Source organism: Styela clava, chromosome 5, assembly GCF_964204865.1.
Source record: "Styela clava chromosome 5, kaStyClav1.hap1.2, whole genome shotgun sequence".
Classification (NCBI taxonomy): Eukaryota; Metazoa; Chordata; class Ascidiacea; order Stolidobranchia; family Styelidae; genus Styela; species Styela clava.
This window is the reverse complement of record NC_135254.1, coordinates 1,706,570-1,722,272: the sequence shown is the minus strand read 5'-3', so window position 1 is coordinate 1,722,272 and position 15,703 is coordinate 1,706,570. Positions and strand designations below refer to the sequence as shown.

General features: G+C 38.6%; 1 protein-coding gene, 1 long non-coding RNA gene and 1 other non-coding gene across 5 annotated transcripts in view; all 3 read right to left on the bottom strand.

Annotated features, from left to right (window-relative positions):
* LOC120343896 (uncharacterized) overlaps window positions 1-15,703 on the bottom strand; it is a 67,594-nt gene that overhangs the window by 38,542 nt on the left and 13,349 nt on the right. The gene's annotated exons all lie outside the window — the stretch shown is intronic.
* LOC144422940 (uncharacterized) lies at window positions 7,308-12,546 on the bottom strand. 3 transcript variants are annotated; one of them, XR_013475461.1, is made up of 5 exons: window positions 12,176-12,546; window positions 9,958-10,071; window positions 9,064-9,249; window positions 8,126-8,284; window positions 7,308-7,383 (listed from the first exon to the last, which is right to left on the bottom strand). It is a non-coding gene; the product is annotated as an uncharacterized LOC144422940 (long non-coding RNA). The 3 variants fall into 3 exon arrangements; XR_013475462.1 differs by lacking the exon at window positions 12,176-12,546 and adding an exon at window positions 11,373-12,156; XR_013475463.1 differs by lacking the exon at window positions 12,176-12,546 and adding an exon at window positions 10,221-11,008.
* On the bottom strand, window positions 13,518-13,681 carry LOC144423543 (U1 spliceosomal RNA). Its single transcript, XR_013476036.1, has one exon. It is a non-coding gene; the product is annotated as a U1 spliceosomal RNA (small nuclear RNA).

The following is a 15,703-nucleotide window of genomic DNA, read 5'->3' as shown; positions in this document are numbered from 1 at the left end:
TTTTGTTGCACCCTATTATCCTGTGCGTTTAGTATGTTCTCTTGCACGACAATACATTGTGGTATATCCACATACTGTTTATAAAGTAGCATTCATTGAACATCTTCGATAACCGTTAAAAAACGAACATTTGAAACATCGTTTTGCAATCGATAACCATGAGTCTCACTGGCTCCAACAACTGTTATTTGACTACAACTTGTTGTATATGGTCCGGGGTTGGGGGCGCTTCCCGGCTGTGGATTCTGACATATTTTGCATCTCACTCCGAATTCTGAGTCATTTTAAAAACGATTCCAATTTTTATGTTGTTAAAAGTTTTGACTCAGTCCCGGAGAAACCCTAATTTTGATACAAGACTATGTCCTGATGACCAACACCGACCAATCTGATGGTTCTATTTTCGAGGTTTTAACCCGCATATTATGCGTCTACGTGACTGTGTCATTTGTTTCACTAAACCAGCATTCGCAGCTCCGTTCAAACTAATTAATACAATTTTATTCCGATTTCTGTTCAAGTCCATGTATCTGAAACGAATACCTGGCTAACTAATCCCATACGCGACATGGAATGGTAACCGGGCGAGAGGCCGTGATTTGCCATATTGGTAACCCGTCTTATCGGCTTTTCTCTTCCCCGGGATAAATATGTAAATCCTATCCTTCGTGTGATACAGCGCAACAAACTGGCGGATGCAAAGAAATCTTGAAGTAATATAAATTCAAATCAAGAAGGATGATTTCATTCCAACCCTATGTAATCCGAAACTTGCATGGAATGGCTCAGAATCGACATCAACTAACGGAAATGGAATTTAACTCAGCGATTGGCTCGGATGACTCGTAAAATGACCTGACTTGCGACGGGCAGTTCAGGATCTTTTACACCTAACAGTGGTTTCCAGTTGTTCAAATTACGCTGAGTCACGTTTTACAAGCTTTGATGGATTTTGCCGATGACGTTTTGGGCATAGCATTGTGACCTTTCTCCAATTGCTCTAAGGCCCCCTTGGGGGAGTCGCGGGCCCCGGTTGGAAATCGATGATTCAAAAACTAGAATCCTAAGTGTGCTCTCTAGCTGTTCAAATAATGCTGAGTCATATTCTACAAGCTTTTGTAAAATTTTGCTAAGTAACTTTTTATTTGATCTCTATAAAGTATAATTATTGAAGTCATATTCATGAGTCTCCTAACGCAATTGAATTTCATTTGCCTGGTTTGGGTCTCAAACCAATCACCTAATTATCGAACTACTACTGAACTAAATTTGTTTTAAAGGTTCTCTCCCTAATATACCTGCCCTAGCCCAAGATATGGTAGGCGTGGTCATTTTACACGTATGACTAATTTTCTATTTTACGTTTCTATTCATTTTCTGGTGCAATCCCATAAATTGACAAAATAATAACAAACTTACAAATGTTCGAATCAATATTTATTATTATTTTCGGTTATATACAGAAATCACATGGAGACAGCTATGGATTTTATTTTCTGAGCAAAAAGTTTCAACAGACAAGGAGATCAATTCAAGGCATGGGTTATACCAGGGGTGGGCGACATACGGCTCGCGGGCCGCGTACGGCCCGCGACGCGATTTTGTCCGGCCCGCTGACTGTATCCAGCCACACTCTGTGATGTGGTCCGACGCATCATTCCTGAAAGTTGCCAATCGCTCTACTCTCACCGCACTGTCAGTGCGAGCTGGTGAAATAAACAATTGCCTTTGTGAACAAACAATTGCGTTAGCACACTTGTTAAACAAACAATATAAGGTCAAAGCAGAGAGCGTTGTAAACATTCTTCACTACTGTTATTAGTTATATTTAAATTCCAAATTTAAATAGATTTTAGAAATCAGATTTCACATTAAGTTTCATTAACCATAGAATACCCCAAGAAACGTGAAGTTGACTGAGAGTGTTGAGCATTTAATAAAGATTGGATACCAAAGTTTTTTTTGTAATAATCCGGCCCGCCGAGTACTTCATTTTTCCACATCTGGCCCGCCAACTAGAGAAGTTGCCCACCTCTGGGTTATACGGTTAATAATAGTAAAAGAATAATAATATAAGTAATAAAAAATGAGAACTCTTTGTTGTTTATATCATTCAGTCCGTCAACGAAGTTCTGTCAGGTTTTGAGCTGGTTTTATATTTCACAGATGACACCGTGGAATGACGAAGATGGTGGATAATTGACCATTCCCTGAGATGCATACTCTGGATTTATATCGACCAAAACAGGAACATTTGTTCTCGATACAGCGGATATCGGATAAGCAGGATACCACACTTCAGTTGCTATATTAATTGGTCCTCCATCTGATAGCAGAAGCTGATTGTTCTGTAACAATTAAATGTACGGCTTAAAAGTCTGTCTGCAACTGACATATTGGTAGTCATCATAGAAGAATCATATTGCGTTTTTCTAAATATCTAATCCATTGATAAACCATAAGGCATCATTAATCGTTAACCTGCCCATTATTTAGTAATTTTATTGAAGACTAACTTTGAGCCAACCTTTGACCCGATGAAGTTTACAAAAATAAGTCAAACTCTACTGAAATTGTGATTTATTAACTGACCTTATACTCCATCCCAGTCCACATGGCAATCCATTCCGCAGGTATCAGTAAGCGAAGATGAGGGAGCAGCCACTTGTAATGCGCGAGATCATGAATGTTCGCTGGTTTTCCGTTATTCAATGATTTGCAGATTGATTGAGCGTCATTGAAGGTGACATTCTGTGTAGCATACACAACTGCTTTGTAGCATTTGGAATCGTATTTCAAATCACATTTAACTGAAAACAACATTATTGCTGTCATTGGATCTTTTATATTAAAATTTCAGAATATTTTAACGAACTGGATTTAAGATTTTGTCGCTTTGCTTATTCAATAAATTTTCCTTTCAAAATAGGAATTTTGGAAATACTGAAATCTAATAATTTTGGGATGAGGAAAGTCGATGAGACAACGGAACAAATCTGTTTCAGATTTCAAAATAGCTATCAAGTTTAGACACATGGTTGGTGGAGGGTTAATCACCCAGTGACAATTCAGGGTTCAATACTTGAAAGCTTAAGTAAATTAAAACTGATGCTTTGACGGGTGTAGCATATTTTATAGTCATATTATAAATATGAAAACTCAAATATAAAGTACTTTCAGCTTTTTTCTTTTCATCAAGACTCTTCTGGATTAATCTGGCGATTTCTGTAAATAAAGAACATATTTTATTTGTGTGTAGGGTATGGCATTTTAAATCAGTTTTTATCATATTATATCGTTCACAGTTTTTTTTTTCATTGACGACCTTGTTTAACTTTTACACAACTGTATACTTCGACTATCTTACACAACGAGATTATTTTGGACCATTTCGTACGTATTTATGACTTAAAATTCTGTCATATGTTTACGGTCACGAAAGTATTTTCAAACATAATATATATCATGACGTAGGGTGAACTCACCGTATCCATCGTCTTTCTGCGAAATAAATAAAAAATGCAGTTGATTACTGAAGGTATTGTAACGTGAAAGTTATATTAGATTATATTATTTGCGTGAGATGCAGAAGTCTGATTTAAAATTGGCCAGGCAATTCAGAAAGTCCTTCCAAAAATAGCAGTTCTAGGAATATCAATGGCTGCTCTCCTAAAGCTTTACTTGGAGACAAAGTACGTAAACACCTGATAAAAAATAGCAACAAAAATTTACCTTGCAACTTGGACGAGTTTTCCATTCACGATCTGGGAAGCGCAGAATCCAGCTGTCACAACAAAACGTGATATTTTTTGGTTCAATTTAACGACATCTTGTGCCAAAATTATAGATGTTGCTACACAATCAATGTGGGACATTTTGCAAATGAAATAAAAAGCTCTTATATTTTACAATACTTGATACCATACGACGGATAAATTATTTAGTATTTTATCTGACACAAATCTTACCCGGAACTTTTAGCTTTGCACGCAAGCCACAGATGAGAGAGATAAACAAAATAATTTTGACGGAATCCATGTTTGCTTCTAGAAAGGTTTGATGACTAAAAACTCAGGTATAAAGTAAATATCTGTAAAAATATCCGATGGTATCATATGTTGCTTATCTTTTAAGCTCTGGCTAGAGCTCTTGGTTGGTTTCAGGAAGATCTATTTTTGAGACATTTTTCGACTATTCCGATCTTTTTAGGATACAAATTTGAAGTTAATATGCAACATTCATGAAAAACTTGATATATTAAATAATGCAGATAAATTAAAGATAAATAGACACGAGAGTCTTGCTACGCCACTGATCAGAGGAATACCAAATAAACTTCTCTACAGTCATTTGAGTGGCAGAACTCAATTTGTTCAAGTAGAAACCCACTGCTCCACAGTTATACCAGTGACTCATGGAGTCCCACACGAATCGTCGTTGGGTCCGTTATCATTCTTGGTCTATAAAAATGACCTCACTCACTGTTCTTCTTTCTTTGTAAAACTATTCGCTGATGACACTATACTTCTAGACAGTGGCAAATCTCTACCAGCTATACAGTCACGAGTGAACTCTAAAATTGTAAAAGTGGTTAATTGGACGAAGGCTAATAAATTGACATTAAATATCGATAAATCTAAATCTATGCTTATTTCACCAAATAAACACAGCCAATCATAATTTATTAATCGGAATTGACAACACTACATTAAAAAAGTCACTTCTTATAAATATCTGGGCATATATTTAGACAGTCAAATGAAATGGGATATTCAAATAACAAACTTGGCTGATAAGTTGTCTAAGTTGGTAGGAATACTGTACAAACTCGCGCATTTTATACCAATATCAACTTTACGTACGGTTTACCACTCGTTATTCCAAGCCCATATTCAATACGGTATTTCTGCATGGGGCAACTCTTTTAGGAAATTTTGAAATAATGCAGAATAGGGCCATCCGTGCTGTTTCTGGCAGTGGACTTCATGCCCAACTTGATCCTATCTATTATAAACTTCGTATTATTAAAATGGTGGATATTCATAAAATAGAGATATTGAAATTGATGCACCAACATCACAACAAAAAACTCCCTGTCACATTCAGCGATTATTTATTGAAACAAAGCAGCGTGCATTCTTACAGAACACGGTCCTCTGTCAGTAGTTCCTATTACGTAACTCATTTTCCAACCAAACGTACCCAAAATTCGATAAAATATTCAGGCGTTAAATTATGGAATGCAGTATCCGATAACATTCGAATTATGAATTACAATTCATTCAAACAAGCTTTGAATTTTTTTACCTGGATGCCTATGTATCCTTTTAGTCTGCTTCAATAAGTGGTATAGATCCCTTATAAGTATAGTAGTATACCGTATACAACCCATTACCCCACTTTTTGTGTGGCTCGATTGTTCTACAACTGGTCATTCGTTCCAGGATCTCCATTTTACTTAAACGTGACTTTTTTTTATTTTTATTTTCACGTCATATTGCCATTGGCATAGTCAAAATTTTTCTTTGTTGACCTCACAGAATATGACCATTATCACTGAGTTTGCATCATTGCCCAAAATGCATGTGGAATGAACTTTTCCCACCAAAACTGAATCGTACTTAATTCTAGTTTAATCATTTCTTCCCCGACTCCCTTGATCACGTTCATACTTTCTATTTAAACTTTTCTTTTTTGGCTTACTCTCTCGATTCGATCTACGTTTTCCAAATTTTCCCCTGACAGGCTCCTCGTTAATTGCAGTCGAAACATTGTGTGTCTGTTGTTGTTTTTCTTTTGCCTTGATTTACTATGTTTGTGTTCATAATGTTTCTTACACGACAAAAAATAAATTATCCGAATCTGAATATGCGACTGGTCGTAGCAAGTGACCAGACAGCGATTTTATCTGAGACGTATAAAACGAGACATAAAAACATCCGCATGACGCAGCATCTAAAATATATTCATTTATTATATTTGTGCAGTTGAAAGCAGTTTATATTCGCGTGTGTTGTTTTTTTTGACGTCACTTCTTGTGGTATATACAAAACAAACTAAACAACAGAATATTTTTGTCGCACCCTATTACCCTGTGCGTTTATATTGTTGTACGGTGATACATTTCGGTATATCTAAATACTGTATATAATGTGGCATTCATTGAACATCTTCAGAAATTGTTAAAATACGAATTTTTTTTTGCTCGAGAGACTCGTACTCATAAATCTTTTACGACATATGCTATAGCGTTAGCAAACTAATTAGACAAAAATTTATTTAGTTAAATAGGAGTGTTCTTAGTAGTATGTCGGGCATATTGAATAGACCAGTGGCGGGTGATTTAGGACCCGCGGGTCTGATCCAGTATAACGAATTATTTTATCCTTTTGTGCCTGCTGACATTACGAACAAAAATAACGAATCGTGTTTAACAAAACAATTCATGCCCAAAACAGCCTACGAAATATTTGCGTCAGCCATTACCACCGGCTGCTCATCTTGGCAGCCAATCAGAGCAAAAAAGAAAGCTTGTGTGGCCCGCGAAGAAGCACCATTTTTGAATGGTGTGCGGTGCGAGAAACGGGTATTTGATTTAATCTAGTATGTGCGAGTGATTCCAATTCCTTGCGTTGCAAAGTATATACCTGAGTCCAATTTAGTATCCAAGTCTAAGACGTTCCAATGCCCCAACAGATAGCTTGTGCGAAATGAACAACGCTTTTCATAAAATCAATAACCAACTTTTTGTGCCTGTAACCACTTTAAAGCATGTGTTAAATAAAGGTAGGGCCCGTGGTTTGACCCAGTTATTTGTATCTGGCCCACCTTGCGTAAACTTCAACAATTATATAGGGCGTCCATATGCTACATCTATCAACTATTGCCAACTTTCATGACCTTTGACCGATGCTGTCAACAACGTTTTCACTGATATTTGAGGGGAAGCTCGATTTATCGCATTCCCAGATAGCACAACTACGTCGGAACAACCATGGCCGAACGTTGTTCGAACCACCGGCCCAATAATGGCGAACAACCAAGTTTCAGCGAAGATTTGGCCGCTGGGCCAACGTCGGTCCTTTCGCTGTAATGCAACCGTGGTAAACGGTCGGGCCAACGTAGGCGATACGTTGTAGCACAATCGTGAGATATGGCCGGGTCTACGTAGGCGACACGTTGTAATACAATCGTGGCATATGGTCGGGCCAAGTTAGGCGATGTGTTGTACAGACAGGGTATGGATCTATACTACATAGAAATTTCCCACTAATCTAACATTATTTATATAATAAAAAACAAAAGATAACAAAATGTCTTTATTTTACAAATATGTATACGTTTAATAAAATTAATCGGAGTTCATTGCCAGATCATCCAGAGCTGAAAAATACAAAAATTCTGTGTTAAATTGCAGTATTAGCAAAATTACAGCACCAGAGTTCAAGGCCTAGTCTGAATGACTGCATCCCAACAAATTTTCAGAGTAGGAATCTTAAGCCAAGTTTCTTAAAGTAAAAAGTACTGTAAGGGAGCGATGATACAAATAAGTTCGAAAACCACTGTTCGCCATTATGCACCAAACTCTGGCAACATTGGATTGGCAATTTGGCACTTGACTCTAACCATATTCAGCTTGGCGATATCTCCTTAATAAATATTTTTCTATACTGTTCACTTTTGTATACAAAATCTACATTCAATTTCTTTACTGTTCACAGTTGTTTACAAAATCATCATTCAATTTGACAATCATAATGATAAAAATGAATGGTGTGGCAACTGGCACGTACATTTTGTTTACTACCCAACTTATCTAAATTTTCTCGCCTGTTTTTATTTTATTATATCTCTGTTGTTGTTGATGTGTGTGTGTGTGTAACTCAATTTAATTCATGAACACGATAGGCATCTTTTTGGCAAAACCTTATATTCTTTACGCTTTAATCTTAATTACGGTTTTGTTTTCACTCCAGATTGTCAGATTCTATTTAATCAATTTTTGTTCATTTCCCTTATGAATTATCTTAAGCTGATTTAAAGTCAAAATAATCTTATACCTCTAAAATAGAAGAGGGTAGAGCAGAGAAGGATGGTGGTACAATATGATAAACATATTACATACCTTTGATAGCAGAAACTACGGGCGTCCCACTCACTCCTTCTTATCCACCGCGTCCTGCACAGTTGAAAGACTGGGCGAGTAAATTTGTTATAACCGAGCTCGTGATTCTCCAAACCAGTCTTTCTTGGAGCAACCTCCGAGACTTGACAAATATCTTATCTGGAATGAGTAAATAAGCACAATTACGAGTATACATTTAATGAAAAGGTTTCCATCCGTTGCAAAAGCTCTATGTTAATTATCGCGAGTATCTACTCTAAAATATACACATATGTGTTTTGTCCACATCGCATTCGTATAAAAGTGAACAATTTTAATATTGCAATCGGATCGTATTTAGACATTTTTAATATTCTTCCTTGAACACGAAGCGAAAATATGGGGCAAATTGTATTTCATACATAATTTCGAAGCACTTCATGCAGTTAAAAACAAAACGACAAAAAATAAAAGGCACTCAATAAGATGAGACCCAGCAAAGGTATTTTCACCTATTTTACTTTCATGTTCTGTTTAGCTTTCGAATTAATTATGGAGTAATCTGCAATATTTTAACATTGTACTAAAACTAAACAAATATTCTGAATCTCAGAGATTTTGACATTGTGGTCTTCATACGATGGCATGTGTTACCGGTCAGCAAACTCTTTTAAATTAATTTTGCTTGCCCGCTGGGGTAAAAAGGTTGGGAACCACTGAACTAAACAGTTAAGTACAACCACGTTACACTAACGCCCCGCAAACTTACAGTCGATTTTCATCAGAATGATTAAATAGAATATTCAGAATATAATAAATTGATTTTTAATGTTTTCTCGTTGTGGGGTCGCAAGTATCTGTAGTCTGTGATTTTACAAAAATTGAGGTCGCGGAAAAAAAAGTTTGGGAACCACCGCCGTAAAGTGTCCGTAATCAGCTTATAAAAATATTCAACTTACGAGCCATTTTTTCATCCTTGAATGTATTCTGGATCAAAATGTAATTAGACAATGAATTTCATCAATTCCGGTATGTCCGAGTCCACACTATAATCAGTGGAAAGTTGCCGTAGCTTGTAGCATAAGAGTTTCTACCGCCCGTCCCAACAATTTTTTCATGAACTGGATTGGAGCATGGCTTGATCTCTGAAAATCAAGTTAGTGTTACCCAATGTATAGTACATAATTGTCTTTCAGATGATAATCGTGAACGAATGGCCTATACTACTTACCAGAATATAAATTTTTCATTAATATTAATTACCGTATTTTCCAGCGAATAAGTCTACCCGGCGAATAAGACGAGGCCTGTTTTTAAGCCTGAAAAAATGGGTTTTTGCATATAACCGGCCAATAAGTCGGGGTAGTGAAATCGCATCAACGTCGGGAATCTTAATTGCCATTCAATGCCTTTCGAGCGGTCGCCGCATTTGCGCATTGGTTAAAATAGCCTCTAAATGACTTTTTCTTGTAGCGTAATATTCAAACCATATATGATAATGCAAATTGATAATCACAGCATTGAAATTCCAGATTCACAGCGCGAGAATGTCGATTTATTTAAAGTAACCTGATGAGGACGTGGGGGATGCAACCCCCGAAGGTATTTTATTGTCTCGATTCAATAATAAGGCGACACAAAAATAAAAATGATCATACTCGCCTAATAAGACGACCCCCCTAATATCAGGCCAAAAATTTGGGTCTAGAAAAGCGACTTATTCGCCGGAAAATACGGTATTAATCACATGATGTTGTACTAGGTAATTATTCAACTGATATATCTAGCTATTGTGCAATATTTTATGGCACAGATATGCAAGGAGCTACTATCAAACTATAAAACAAAAACACCTGTTTTGGGCATTGTCCGCATTGAAACATTGAGATGCTTGAAAAGACACAGTGTATGATTGCGTGAAAGAGGGAATTGGAGCAGGTGAATTTTCCAGTCCATTGTCATAGGGCCTATTATAAAAATGGTATATATCATTAAACTTACAATGGTAATATTGACACTTGACAGAATATCTAATCGGTAATAATTATTAAGAGTAACCGGAAAAAAATGAATATTACACAAAATATGTCCAAATATTTGTAAAAGATATTTGTACAATACTTCATGCTTTTAGAGTCGCTGGGCATTGCACAGTTGCATGCACATCTGGCAGTCATTGTACAGAGATGGGCTTCGCCCAGTCGCCCGAATCTTTTTTGCTAGCAGTCTACTTTCCAATTCACTTTAAAATATAATAACACCCAATTAAGGTTGGTTGGGTAAGCTTACATAGCATACATACTGAAAATAAATCATATTAATATATACCCAATATAATTCTATTGAAATTTAAAACAAAATATTATTCAGAAATCAGTAATTTATTTCTCAACAAAGCTGAAAATATGAACTAGAGCAGGGTTGGGCAAAGTCTCGGACCGCGTGCGAAAATTTTGCGCACCTAGACTGGCGGGCCATGTCGCATCTCGCATGTGTGGCGTAAAAAGTCATACTTTAGAAACAAAATTTTATTTAAAGTGTTACAAAAATGGAAAACAATCCTTGAGCTATTTTTTACCTAAAAACATCAAATTTTAGTTTCAGTTTGATTGTGGCAATTGTTAAAACATATTTTAGATTTCAGCCAATTGAGATCTGTATTTAGATTTGTTGAAATTCATCAGACAGAAGGTTCACAAATGTACAACTATTCAGATTACTGGATTAAGTCGTCCAACGGGTTGGATTTGCGATTTGGGCTGCGGAAATGTTTGCACTTAAACAAATAAAGTAAATATAAAAAATCATATCCAGGGATGAAGGACCAATACCTGAATACCGGTACTCGATAACGAATACTGGTAAATGAGAGATGGCAACCTCAGAAAGTTTAACATAAAATGCCAAAAGACCAAGTATGGTAACGTACCGGTACCTCATCTCGTTCTGTCGCTACCGGTACGGTACCTACGGTGTCCAGGGATAAATATGTTTACCGGTATCTACCATAGGTACCGGTGACGTACGGTACTCGATAACGAATACTGGTAAATGAGAGATGGCAACCTAAGAAAGTTTAACAAAAAAAATGCCAAAAGACCAAGTACGGTACCGTACCTCATCTCGTTGTCGTTACCGGTACCGTACCGTACCTACGGTGTCCAGGGATAAATATGTAACTTTTACCGGTATGGTACCATACCGTATCACCTTTATGAACCGTGACCTACAACGCACTTATGGTACCGGTACCATGAGATTAACTTACACGGTTACAACTATCTCTACTTTCGCCATTCTACTATGAAAGCATTAAAAGTTCAATTTCACTGTCCCATCCACGGCAAAAACGTCGCAACAGCATATCGATTACGAGTACCGCCAAAATGAATGACGACCTCATGTGCTATATTCGAATCGCGCGCCCATTTCTTCGCATAATGGCGTGTTTCGTTGAAGGCCAATCATGGCCTTACCATGGTAAATGGTTGTAAAACCGCGTACAACGGTTGCCGGCGGATTATAACGTTGGCCCAACGTAGTTGTGCTATCTGGGATGGCCTTGGTGGTGGAGGATGCTGTAACCGACCAGCGGTTACGTGAACCACCCAACGACGGCGAGGAGTCCAGCAATCCTCTCGCACATAACCATCCCTGCATGGGATTCGAACCTGCGAACCCACGCAGAGTAATTAAGAGGCGCGGTGGCGAGTGTATTCCTAACGCTTAGCCCGTTGAGCCACACCGCCGTGCGTCATCTTGTTGCACATACTTCCGGAGTGCCGTTTATACTTGAGTGTGCATGTACGGGGTAATTGTACTAACATACATATTATTCGTATCTTAGAGCGATTTCCCGTCACTCCCACTCTTTGTGAAATTTTTCGCTTTTTAGTGAAATTTCCGTACCCACACAACCCAAGCGTTTATTTCCCGTTGCTTCCGTTTTCTAGTGCAATTTCTTCTAAACATACTCTGAAATGAGTATTTCCCGTACTTTAAAGCGATTTGCCGTCATTCCCACATTTTAGATAAATTTCCAGGTACATACACCCCCAAGCTTATACTTACAGTTGCTTTCGCGTTCTAGAACAATTTCCCCTAAACATACTACAAAATGAATATTTCCCGTATCTTAAAACGATATCCCGTCATTCCCGCTTGTTAGTGAAATTTCCCGTAGTTCCCGTCATTTCCGTAGTTCCCACATTTTAGTTTTTGCAATTTCCCGTCGTTCCTGCAGTTCCCGCATTTTAGGGTTGTCCAGATAATTACAGAATTTACACACCGAAACACCGCACCTCACATTCCGGGTTCCGTACCTAACGTACTTCTAGTGGGCGTAGCCTAACAATTTTTTGATAGGTCAATCCTAACCCCCTTCTGACTACGCCATCCAAAAATTACGTCACTAGACATCACAATCACGTCATAGAGCTTGCCAAATATACGTACAATCGCCCGAAATGGCATTGGCGCCGACTATAAAGAATTGACTGACGTTGTCGATCACTCTCCTATAGGAATCGTTGCGACGAGAAAACGAGAGAAATAACTGTTCGATTTCGGGTGCTCGTTTTGGATGGCAGTTCATATAGTTTGAAGGGCTCTATTACGTCCAGTTGAATAATATTATCAAATATTTAAAATATTATAGTCATAAATTTACAATAGTTACATAAAAAACAAGAATGACAAGTGCAGTTTTAAGTATTCTGTGGCGTCTGCAGCTGCCGCAAAACCATGGCGGTATTTCCATACCATGGCCGTTACGGCCAAACCTATGGCGACAGACTGTTAAGCTGCTACAAACCAACGACGAGATGCCGTTACCGCAGCAGCAAATTAAAAACCAATGGCAGATAAAATTTTGCTGCCGTAACCACGGCAGGTGGGCCGTAAAGACAGGGCTGTCCTAATGGTGACAGATATTGGGTAAGATGGAACGTTTTTTTTGTGGATACAGTTCGATGGATTTGGGGTTAGGGTTTAAGTAGATATAATTCTGCATAATTAATTAAAATCTGGCACATTAATTTGTGAATATACCGTTAATACTGATTACTGAATAGCGCTATAAAACCATGGCAAGAGCTGCCGCGGTTCGTTTGTGGCAGCTCGAAGGACTGCGCCTCCGTGTAAGAACGAGTTGTCCGTTTAGACGAGTCGCCTCCCGTAGAAGCATAGTTGACTGAATACTGGAATAAATCTAGAGACGGTTGGATAACGGGACAGCTTGGATAATGGCAAGGCATGTCATGGACTAATATCAATAAATGGATTGTAAGACTGATCATGAGAAATATAACAGATCCAAACGAAGATCCCGACGGCCACAACTAATGAAAGCAGCGTGGCTGCACATTGACCTAACTCGTAAGCCAACAGGATATTAGTAGGGAGCAAATATACAAAAGGGATAGCGCGAACGCAGTGCCCAGTAGCAGAAATTACACGACCGAGGTATCCACAATTGGAATAATCACTAGGGTTAATTTAGTCCAGTTGCAATGACTAAACCTCGCCTAGGCAGAACCGCCTTCGTGATCGCGGTTGACTGCTTCGTCAGGTAAGTATGGTTTGTGACGATTGATGGCGCATCATGAATGAATGTTCTATGCTAAATGTTAAGAAGAAGTTCTCAACAATAAAAACGATATGTGCAGAAGTTGCAATTTTAATTGATTCATCTGTCGGTAACGTAGAATACGATTCATTGGTTTCAAATATGTTATGTGTTACACCGCGAGTTCTTTGTCATTGGATGGCAGAATGAAGCCGAACAACTTTAGAAGAAATAGCAACGAGCCAGAGGTTGAAATATGAAATTCAAAACAAAGAGCCACAGCCTCAACGCATACCTTAAACAGCGAATAATGATATTTTTAAATCTTGGCGCTCATTTTATTGCTCAATCAATGGCAACACAATCTGAATGTGCAACTGCAAATAAAGAATAAATCTAGAGACGGTTGGATAATGGGACAACTTGGATAATGGCAGGGCATGTCAGGGACTAATATCAATAAATGGATTGTAAGATTCGTCATGTGAAATATAACATCCCAAACAAGGATCCCGACGGCCACAACCAATGAAACCATGCGAAAACAGCATGACCGCACATTGACCTAACTCGTAAGCGCCAACGGGATATAAGTAGGGAGCAAATATACAAAAGGGATAGCGCGAACGCAGTCCCCAGTAGCAGAAATTACACGACCGAGTTATCCACATTTGGGATAATAGCTAGGGTCAATTTAGTCCGGGTGCAATGACTAAACTTTTTTTTAATTTTCTCATTCACGGATCAGGACGACAAGTCTGAAATCCAGCCCAAAGCCTTCATACCCAGACTATGTCGACGGAAGCTTTATGAATCATTCTTTTCTTCAAGAGATCACCATTTCTTATACCATGTTTTGTGGTATACTTCCTTTCATCACTTCCGTTACTTATCAGATGGTATTACCGGGGTTGAGATTTAATGCCATCAACTGGGCGTTTGATTGGGGAAATTTATTAAAAGGCCCAGTTGTAACATATCATGCCCGAAATGAAAAGACGAGAAGGGAATTTTGATGGTTTGGTGTCGAAAACCAAGGTTGAGGCACTCACTGTTATTTTTTCTTTTTTCCTACTGCTCTCTTGTTGCTAGTTTTGGATGTTGACGAGTCTGTAGATGTTGTGTTCTCTCTGCTACGTTTGCTGGTCAGATCGACAATTGGCGGCTGCATATTTGATTCCAGATATGCTGGAGCAGATGTTGTTTCCTTGATTACCGATGATGCTGTTGTGTCAAAAGACTCAATGTTGTGAATCTTCACTTTAACGTACGCTTTTCCCATTGAAGGCGGGTTGAACGGGGTGTTGCCGATGGTAGATGTTTCTTTGAGTCGGAACAGTTGCCTGGCCGGTCTCGATGGTGGTGGTGTTTTGAGCGGGCTGATCTTTTCGACGTCCTCGCATTCTGACCAGTCTTTGATCTTTCGCAGACAGTTGGATTCTGATACAGAGGTCGATACTTCAGTCACATCAGCAACTATGTTGGCAGGTTGTGCGACGTTCTGTGAGGCTGTTTGCACAGGTCTTTGCCGTCGAGGATTGGTCCAGTCGTTCGCAGGGAGAATAATTGGTGGAAAATCTTTCTTCCTCTGGAGAGACTCTTTTCGTAGATGACCCGGTGTTTTGCAGTATTTGCAGACAGCTTCGTTTGTGCATTCCGAGTACCCATGCCCTGATTTTAGGCATTTCCCACATGTCGGCGTGTAAAGTTCCCTTGGAAGGAAGGTTTTACACCACATGCCATCGATGAGTCCCCGGGCAGACTTTTTTTTTTTTAATTCGTCGATGAGGAACGAGGTGTGCCCATTGTAGATCGTGGTGCCACGGTACCAGTTCTTTATAGCACTTCAAACTTTTCCACAGCCGAGCTGGTTGATCTTGGAGACGGCTTTGGCATACGAAGTCTCCGCGGGAATTGTTCTTAAGGAAATCCGTATTGGAGCCTTTTCGGGCAGTGATACAACGATTGTACTCTTAGTGGTGTGTATTTGCCCGTCTGTAGCTGTGAGAAAACTCTCCCGGCAACTTGCATCT